The 10,529-nt window shown below is 43.7% G+C and overlaps 1 protein-coding gene across 2 annotated transcripts in view; it reads right to left on the reverse strand.

The window, feature by feature from the left end:
* Positions 1 to 10,296, reverse strand: part of Socs6 (suppressor of cytokine signaling 6) — a 29,882-nt gene extending 19,586 nt beyond the window's left edge. Inside the window, exons 1-2 of one of the 2 annotated variants that reach the window (XM_021235165.2) lie at positions 10,141 to 10,296; positions 3,850 to 3,974 (exon numbers count right to left, since the gene is read on the reverse strand). The gene's annotated coding sequence lies outside the window, so the exon portion shown is untranslated. The remainder of the gene's footprint in view (positions 1 to 3,849; positions 3,975 to 10,140) is intronic. The other variant, XM_040757814.1, reaches the window with a different exon arrangement.
* Between the last annotated feature and the right edge of the window lie 233 nt (positions 10,297 to 10,529).

Raw genomic sequence — 10,529 nt, forward strand, 5'->3', positions numbered from 1 at the left:
ATAAACTTTAAAAGAAATCAATATGGATTATTTTCAGGGTTACAAAAGTGGATTTAAAAAATATAACCTAAAAGAAAAGTGGACATAAAATTGCCATGAAAAAAAGACAACTTATAATTACAGAAAAAGTCTTAATAAATTTTAAGTTGGCTTACTCAGTGGCTACCAACACTAACATATGAGGAAGCACTAGCCAAAGTTTGTACAGGCCCCAACTGACTGATCTTTACTAAGTTCCATATTTCCCATATGAAAAAAGAGCCTTAATCTTCAAAGCATGCAAGCAGACTTGTATGTTTAACCTGCAGAGCAAGTTTTATGCAAACTTTTCTAAGAATCTTTTATTATAACCTCGTTTACTACATTACTGCTACATTAAACAGGAAACAAATGTTCATAGCAAATGTTCACATACAAAAATGTTAATGCAGCTAGCCTTTAAGAATTGATTAAATGGCTGGGTGGTGGTGGTGTACACCTTTAATCCCAGCACTTAGGAGGCAGAGGCAGGCGGATCTCTGTGAATTTGAGGTCAGCCTGGCCTACAGAGAAAGTTCCAGGCCGGCCAAGAACAGCTAAGGCTACACAAGAGAAACCTTGTTTCAAAACCCTAAAAATAAAAAAATAATAAAATGAATGTTCACTTTTCCTTAGTTACTTTATTCGTTTAACGGTTACACTTTAAAAAGTAGTAGGTCTCTCATGCCTTTAATACCAGAACTGAGAGGTAGAATCAAGCAAATTCCTATGCCTTTAAGGGCAGCCTGGTCCTACATACTGAGTTCCAGGCCACCAGGTTACAAAGTGAGAGGCCATCTCAAAAAAACAAAAACAAAAAACAGGCAGGGGTACACAATCTACCAACTCAGTGCTGTCTTTCGGTGTAATTGGACATTTAAATCTATTATGGCCATCGTACATCTGAGTTGGCACTTGCTAATTTAAAGCATGCATAATATCATAGGAAACACTTGGTCTTTGTCTCAAGTTCCTGACATAGCTATGCCAAACCTTACAAGCTCCTAAGTGATGAAAGTATCTTCCTAGATATGGCAGGTGACTCGATAACACCAGAGTTTAAACTAATGAAATAACTTAGATTATAAAGTGGAAACTTTTAGCCCCACCCCCACACCATAGAAGGCAGGGATGAATTTAGAGGCTGACTGGACGCTAGAAACATTCTTTAACTACATCTCCAACAAGTACCCGGAGAACAGGGCACGCTAAGAGGGCATAGGAGCTGCAAATCACACCCAACACACCATCCCATGCAGTCTTTCTCCTCAGCTGTTCCTGGCACGCAATCCTTAGAAAAAATCTATTAATACTTAATTTTACTAAGTTCTACAAATTATCTAATCAGAAGAGGCCGTTGTGGGGGCCTCTGACTTAATGGCCAGTCAGCAAGATGGCAGAGCTGGCCAAGACTTTAAGCTGGCATCTGAATAGGGGAAGTCTGTACTCTATGGACATTGTCACAATGGAAGACACCAGTTTTCATGCTGGAGAACTGGTGACTGTACTGAAAGCACATGGTAACTGACACACCTACCTACCTGGGTCAGGTCATCTATAAAACAACTATTAGACATGTTAGCAAGCTGTTCAGCAATACTAACAAAGGGAAATCATGTGCATGCCACCTAACTTACATGCAAACCCTAGTGATTCCCACATATCCACTTTATTGACTAAGGCACAGTTATAGCTGACTATCTGAAAAGATCTATTGTAATACTCAGTGACAAGTTATGTAATAAACCCTGGCCTCTGTTATAAATGTAACTTCTAACAGGATTCATTGACACATTGTCATAACTGACAGTTGAAAATTAAAATCAACTAGCATTTTAATAAATATTAACAGAATCGTTTCAACTAAAACAGCATATATTCTCCAAAATGCTTACCATTGCTACAATAAGTACAACCTTTCTGGTTAAGCTGTCAAGTAGATAACGTTCTGTAAGATTTTTGGACAAACTGAACAATTACATAAAATTGTAAGATCTGTATTTTGCCAGCTTGTTTTTATTCTAGAGCAGAAGTAGTACAGCAAATAATGCTAGCAGGTGATTTGTCCAAGACTTTCATTTTCTCCAGAGATGTAATGTAATACGCTCATAAATAAAAAAATCTCTTCAATGCACTAAACTACTACAGTAAAAAAGTTTAACTCAGGTTCTTTCTGTTTTTTTTTTCCCTTCCGAGACAGGGTTTCTTTGTATAGCCTAAGCTGTCCTGGAACTAGCTCTGTAGACCAGGCTAGTCTCAAACTCTCACAGATCTGCCTGTCTCTGCCTCCCGAGTGCTGGGATTAAAGGCGTGCGCCACCACTGCCACCACTATCTGGCACTTAACTCAGATTCTGAAACACAGACATACAAATAATGACCAAAAGGCAACTAATTGCTATAGTCTACAGATCTTAACACAGAAGCTCCAATCCAAAAAGAAAAAAAAAACTATATCATTCAAATGCATATAGAATATATAATTCTTGTTATTATTTCTGCCATAAGTTATGAGCTTTGTGGTAAAAAAAAATCACATTTTCTAAATTATACTTAAGAATGAGATTTTAGAATAGCAGATTTGAGATATACATAGTAATTCATATAAGATTTACTATTAAATCTACAAAGAGCCAGTGTAAACTTTAATTAGAGCTAAGAGAATCTTAGAGAGTAATAATCATTTAAACAATATAACCCTAGTAAGCAAAAAACAAATTTAACAATCTCACAAAAAGACTGCTTGCTTTATAAACTAATAACCTATTTAAAATAATCAATTACTGAGAGCTCCCAAAGATGAGGTCTCTTTCCAAATTTTTTGGCGGGGAAATAGTTTTTAGAGAAAGGATTTCTCTTATTCGCTCTGTAGACCAGGCTGGCCTGGAACTCACAGAGATCTGCCTGCCTCTGCCTCCCCTCTGCTTTGTACTTACTAAAGTGATCCAACTTGGGCTATTGAGCTGGCTCAACAGGTAAGGATGCTGACAGTGCCAAGTTTGATGCCCTGCGCTTCAATTCCCAGAACCCGAACAGTGGGAAGAGAATACCAACTCCTGTAAGTGGTCATCTCATCGCCACATGATCACCCACTGACCTCTCCTAAATAATACAACTTAAAGCTATTCATGTTGCCAGTGTAGATCAAGAGGCTTTGGGCAGGAGATGCAGAATGTGGAAAAGTATTTGCTTGCCTAACATGGATAACTAAGGCCTGAGTTTGAGCTCTAACCCAGGGGGAAAAAAGGGAGGGAGGGGGGCAGCCAGCTAGCTGTTAGTTTTGTGTGAGGCCATGACTGATTGACCATATGATTTTGAGCAGAATGTGTGGTGCAGGCCTATAATGCTGTCACTTGAGAGGTTGAAGCACAAGAATGGAGTACGAGGTCAGCTTAGACAACACAGTGAGTTACAGCCTTGGCAACACAGCAAAACTATCTCAAAAAAAAAAAAAAAACAAGCAGCAACAGAAATCACTATCAACAGGAATGAGCATACATGTTAACTGCTACCCCTACCCGTCTTGGCTGAGGTTTTTATGGCTGCGTTAAAACACCATGATCAAAAGCAACTTGGGGAAGAAAAGGTTTATCTGGGTTACATATTCTGATGACAGTCCATCACAGAGGAAGTCAGGGCAGGACCTCAAGGCAGCATCCTGAAAAACCTATACAGAAGCCATGAAGAAACACTGCTTACCCGTGCTCCTCATGGTTTGTTCAGTCTTCTTTCTTTTGTCAACCAGGATCACCTGACCAGAGGTGTCACTGTCCCCAAAGAGCTGGGCCCTCCCACATCAATCATTCATCAAGCAAATATACTACAGACTCACCTACAGGCAAACCTTATGGAGGCATTTTCTCAATTTAGAGTCCCTCTTCCCGAATAACTGTAGCTTGTGTCCAGTTGACAAAAATCTGACGGGCATACTACCATTCTCCCAAACACACTGGAACCCTGAAAGCAAAGGAAAAGTGCGACCAGTGAGAACAATGCTAACCGGTGGAGACAAGCCGAGGGCAGCGGCCGCTCAGGGCCACTACACCAGCCCCGTGTATGCCGGGTCCTGCTTCCAGATCAACACTGGAAAAAACTAAGCAAGTACATTCAATCCTTCTACAAGGGAAGACAAGAAGAAACAGGCCCGAGAAAATATCACAAACTTGAAACAAGTCCAAGGTTATTTTTTAAAGGGGTACAGGAAGGTAAGAAAACCAAAATTCATTGTGAAACATTTAAATGCAACAAAAACACCCCCCAAAAGATTGACATGAGAAAATAACAAACAAATCAATCCAGGTTAAAAAAAAATCACAAAAAGGAGGAAGAAATTACAAAGGAAAGTTTAAAGTCTTTTAAATTAAAAAAAAATCAATGGAATATTACATTCTAAGAATAGAAGAATAATGATGAGACATACCACTGTGAAGCTTTAATATTTAATAGATAATACAAAAACTACAAAAACTTTCTGGAGACACAGAACTGCTATAGACAAGTGGTGGCCGGCCCAAGGTAACAGTGAAGGCCGGGTGTCAATGGCATTACTTTCAAACCTAACACAGTTCAGTGGCTCTCTCCTTGAATATTCTACATTCCCTGGCACTCTTGCAAGACCAAATGCTGGATTCTGGGCAGTGGATTAATGGTGCGTCAACCTGTTACTGTCCACTTGCCTGACAGCAATTGCTGAAGAGCAGACAGATCCAAAAGAAGCCACACTCCTCCAAAGCCCAGGAAAGCAAAAAGGGAACCATCACCCTTCATAACACACTGAAATTTTAGGGTTAATCAGTGCAACATAACCTATTTCTCCTGAGTAAATTTAAATTGCACCTAAAATTCTATACATAACCAGACTATAAAGCAAATACTTGAGCAAACATTTCCTAACACACAAGCCAAAACCAGCAAAGCACCACCTCCTCGCTTTTCATGGAGTTTCTACAGGTGTGAGTTCCAGACTGATGCATGGGCACTAGAAAGTCTGTCCCTGCTTCTGTATCTCCCCTAGCCAAACCCAAACAATTGTCCACGAAGATGGAAGTACAGAATTAAATTAAACCACGTGCATCAATATCAAGAAGAGCATAAGATCCCATGTTGAAATCCTCTAGAGAACTGGCATATAACTAGGCTAACTGCATAAATATTTGTCTAAATTTATTTACTTATTTATTTACTCATCTGCAAAAGAATGAAGTCTGATTATACTCCGCTGAACTCCCTCTAGCCTGAAATTACAACAATTTTACAGATGCATAAAAGCACAGTCTGTGATATTTGGTAACATTATTCCCTAAATATGTTTTTTCCCCACTGAAAGGGATGCCAAAAGACAAGTACTCACTGAAAACAAAGCTTGCTGGGAGTGGTGACACACGCCTTTAATCTCAGCACTCAAGAGGCAGAAGCAGGTGAACCTCTGTGAGTTGGAGACCAGCCTAGTCTACAAAGTAAGTTCCAGGACAGGTTACACAGAGAAACCTTGTCTGAAGAAAATAAAGACAAACAGAAAACCCAAAGCTAAACTTTTAGAATAATGCATTATAAATATCAAAACAAAGATTGCACAAGCAAAGTAACACACATGCAAAATAGTACACCCACCAATGAGAATTTATCTTAATCTCAGTGTGTTAACCCTGTTGATTCAACTATTTGACACTTCTGACACTATGGTCTGAATAAGGTCTACAGCAAAGACTGGCTCTCTGAAGCACTTAGTAAACCAAGCTTACTGTGCAGTTATAAAGTTCAAAACTAAATTTTAATTTTTTGATTAAAAATCTTTCACCAGGCCATGAGGTGATGGTGCACACCTTAGTCCCAGCTCTCAGGAAGCTGAGACAGTCAGATCTCTGTGAATTCAAGGCCAGCCTGGTCTACTGAGCGAGTTCCAGGATGGGCTCCAAAGCTACAGAGAAACCCCGTCTCAGAAAGCAAAACAAAACAAAACAAAAATTTATCTAGGGACTGGAGAGATGGCTCAGAGGTTAAGAGCATTGGCTGGTCTTCCAGAGGTCCTAAATTCAATCCCAGCAACCACATGGTGGTTCACAACCATCCATAAAGAAATCCAATAACTTCTTCTGGCATGCAGGCAAACATGCAGACAGCACACTGTATAAATAATAAATTAAAATTCAAAATCTTAAAAAAAAATCTCCTAGAGTCACACAATCCTGTGCCTTTGTAAGAAGGTAGTTTAAATACACATTCATACTGGCACGGAGGTCTTCAGTGACCTCTTACATTCCATCATTTCTTTCTTCTCTAATGTCCAAGAGTTGGCTGTGGGGAAATGTGATAAAGTGTCTTCAAACCCTTTTAACTAATTTTAAGACAATACTTTAGTGTGGTGGCCATAGAGAAGACAGCTTCATGCCATATGTCAAGACATTTCAGAGGACTCACACCGTCCACGAGCACTGAGCCCAGTAAAGCTCCACTGGCATGCACACTGGGACCTGTGGCGCACACACACCAGCAACTTGCACACTACCAGTAAAGCTCCACTGGCATGCACACTGGGACCTGTGGCTCACACACACCAGCAACTTGCACACTACCAGTTGCTTTGCCATCTGTCCATTTCTCTTGCCACTGTGTCTTACACTCTTTTCCCACATTGGCCTTCTTTAACAAGATTGTCTGCATCACACAGAGACGCTGCTGGTTCCTCAGGATGTTCCTTTTGACCAGCCCAAGCACATTTTACATTAATTATTACTATTATCACTTGCTGTGTTCAAAACATCAACCTAGTCATATGCACTGTCTTAATTTTTCATATTACCTCTTAGAAACTTTACAAATAAAACTTTTTTAAAAGCTATTATACAAAATCAAAGTGTTAAAATTCAATCTAGATTTGTATTCCAAAGAAAGACGGCTGCAATCAGTCTTCTAGTGTCTGGCATGTCTAACTATGAGTTGGTTTTTCCTTCTTTTTTTTAAAGATTTATTTACTTATTATGAATACAACATCCTGCCCCCAATGTCTGTCTGCAGGCCAGAAGAAGATAGCAGACCTCATTATAGATGGCTGTGAGCCACCATGTGGTTGCTGGGAATTGAACTCAGGACCTCTGGAAGAGCAGTCAGTGCTCTTAACCTCTGAGCCACCTCTCCAGTCCCTGGTTTTTCCTTCTTGTTTGACTCTCTGTTGAAAACTAAGGCTGCCAAGAGGTTCCAGATAGCTAAGGCTTGACTTCACTAGGCTATGTAAAGGAACAGTGAGGAAATATGCTCCAGAAAGTTACTTTTCACGCTGACAAATAACCACTTACGAAAGTAAGGCAGATCTGTCCATCTGTGCCAGAAGTCGGTTTGGTTCGTGAGTAACTCACACACTTAATGGCTCCACAGGGAAACAGTGAAGGACTGTTTAAGTTATGTGGATACAAGGTTTTTTATTTTACTAGTGTTTTAATTTATTCATTTGAGCAGATCATCTTGAACAAGGACAAACAACTCACAATCTACCTAATATCTACACTACACAGCAAGCCTCCTTCTGTCATGTGATGAGAACTACACATACTTTCTGAATACCAGGTCCCTGCTCAGTGTGCAAGTTCCACAGGATATGTTAAAGACACAAAGGGGAAAGAAGCCAAGTTCCATGTGCTGGGGACACAAAGAGAAAAGGGACCATGGTAGGCATACTACCCTCATGGAACCTGTATGAGAACGGAGCAAAAGGGAGAGAACAGAGCACTTACACAGCCGTGTCTACAGGAAACGTGCCAGTTTGCTACTTCAAAGTACTTAGGAAGGTTCTCTGAGGTGTGGACACTGGCTGTAAAGGCCTAGGAATAAATCTCCCACACACGTAGCCACTGGTGGACACTGAGAGTCAACAGAAGCAGTGCACCAGCACTGGGCACTGGAAAGCAGCCTGGGCTGCAGAGGAATGGAAGGCCAGAGTATGATTATCATATAAGACAAGGTGTAAACCTATGTAAAACGCTGTAGCCCAATTAAGAGTTTGGATGTACTTCAAAAAATATATATACTTACTATAACTGTAAGATGGACTTAGATCCACTTGAGGAATAAGACTCAAGAGATCCAAAGCCTGTTCAAGGTCACAGTGCTAGCGAATAAACACCCTAACACTTGTCACGTCCTCTGTGTGTAATATGGAAAGTGAAATCTTATAGCCATTCAGATATCAACAAGACAGCCAGGTTAAGAAAGCTGACTCCTCATGAAAATGATAATATTACAGAAGTATGCAGGTACCATGGACATCAATGCCATCTTTGTAACTTCAAGAGGTCAGAAGAGAAGCCACACAACACCAATGCCATACACATGTGTGTATCATTCTGTTTCTTGTGAACACATCTTCTTGAGAGTGACAGTGGCCATCAAGAACTCAGAAATGAACATAAAAGCTTCGCCTTTCATTTCACCTCAGAACTTTTATGTAAGATCGCACAATCACCCCTGTAAGCAAAACAAGAGGCTACCTCGACAACAGTTTCCTAAAACTGTCCACAGTGGCAAAAAATAGCAGGGTTTTCTCTAAGGATGAAGTTACACAAGAGGGTCACGAAGGCACTTGGTTTCTGTTCTCTGAAAAGACAGCTCTTAAAAACAACAGCTTCTTCATTCTAAAGCAAGACTGGAGAACATGGGAAGGTAAATGGCTTTGAATCCAGCTGGTACAGCCACACTTTTCCACACCACACCCTGTGCTTCGGCTGGCACCCAAATCCCTGCCTTGCCACTCCCTGCAGGTGTCCTAACAAGGGAGGGCACTTGGATGACTCCCTGAGGGAAACAGTGTTTTAGATCCATGGTCAGAAGAGAAAGGAGCAGGGCCAGGCACCAATTCAGAGGATGTCTTGATAAAAGCAAACAAGAGCAGTGACTTTAAAGAGATGCTAAATGGAGTCCTAGAGAAGCTAGAGGTTCAGGTAAATAACTTGGTAGATGCTGACCTGGTCAACCCTGCATAATAAACTCTCCCACATCCCTTATGAAGCCCACTGTCCAGAAGTCATGTCCTCAAATAAACAAGGGTTAGGGATCGTGGTAGAATCAAAAGGTTAAGATGACCTACTTTCCTGGGGCAGGGACAGACCCTAAAGCTTCTTCCCATATCCATACACGAAGCACTGGAGAGAAATCAGTGCAAAAGAAAAGTCAGATTATATGCTACCTCTTCTGGATTTTACCCGTGAAACCTTTAAGCAATTCCACTGGTGCTTTCCACTGCCTTCCCAGCACTGAGAATTCCAAGTGGAAATTCATTCATTCAAGTAAAACTACGCGGATTCCACGGTGGGAGTTGGTGGGTTAAAGTAAACCGCTGCCTACTATGGCTGGTATTCACCTTTGCGTAGGCAGGAGTTTACCTCTGTTTGGTTACAAGTTTATCTTTTTTCCAAGGAACACTACAAATTAAGACTGCATCTGGGAAAGTCTCTCGTGTGTTGCATTCACATTATAATTGAAATCAGCAGCAGCACATTGCCTTAGTGAGACCTTCAAGAACTCAACGTTATCTCCCTACCGGAAGCCCGAGTTCCACCTCCGTCTCACCGGCCACCAATTACAAAAAAGTGGGGACGAACGAGAACCCCAAATCGCGTTCCGACTACACACTAAGTTGGTACACACAACTCTCCCAAGTTTGGGGCCAGACTCTAACGCCGGGAAACATCAATAGTGCTGCTCAAGAGCCACAATGGTGTGTGTACCTGAAGTTGCCAACTCCGGGAGCAAAGGAGGGCCTGTGCGGGATCAGGGCAGTTTAAATGCCTCGGCCCTCCTCCCGCGCGCGGCCCTTCCGCCGGCCCTCGCGCGCGGCCACCGGGTCCCGGCTCCACTCCACACCTCGTCCCCTGGACGCCACCCCCGGGGCCGTCCGGGCCGCGACGATTCCCCGGTCCCGCTCCGGGGGCCCCGGCCCCGCAGGCCCCGCCGCCCAGGCCTCGCCGAGCCCCGGCCTCGCACAGCCGCGGGGCCGCGGGCAACAAAGGCGGCGGCGGGCCCGGCGTGGAGCCGAGGGTCGGGGCGCGGGCCTGGGCCTCCCTCCCGCCTCCCTCCGCTCGGCCGCACGCGACCCCGCGCCAACCCGCTCCCCCCAACCCCCCAGGCCGCTCACCCCGCGGCCGCCGGCTCAGCTTCCTCCCGGCGGCGGCGCGACTGCCGCGCTCGGCCCTCCTCAAGCAGCTCCTCCTTCCTCCTCTTCCTCCTCCCCGAAGGGAGGGCGCGCGGCCGCGGCCCAGGCGGGAGCGGAGCGGCCGCACAGCAGCCCGGGCCGCCCGCGCCCTCGGCACAGCCCGGTAGGCGGGGCGTCGGGGTGGGGCGGGGCTCGGTGGGCGGGGCCGCGGCCGCGGGTGCCAGCCGCTCCGCCCCTCTCCAGAGCCCGCAGCCCGGCTGTTCTCAGTCCTCAGAGGCGCTTGCTCCACCAAGGGTGCGACCCTGCTCTACTCTTCTCCCGGGACTCCAAGGCCGCCTCGAGCCCTGTCCAGGCTGAGCCACAAGTGGGAA

Source organism: Mesocricetus auratus, unplaced genomic scaffold (genome assembly GCF_017639785.1).
Source record: "Mesocricetus auratus isolate SY011 unplaced genomic scaffold, BCM_Maur_2.0 Super-Scaffold_100015, whole genome shotgun sequence".
NCBI classification, from domain to species: Eukaryota; Metazoa; Chordata; class Mammalia; order Rodentia; family Cricetidae; genus Mesocricetus; species Mesocricetus auratus.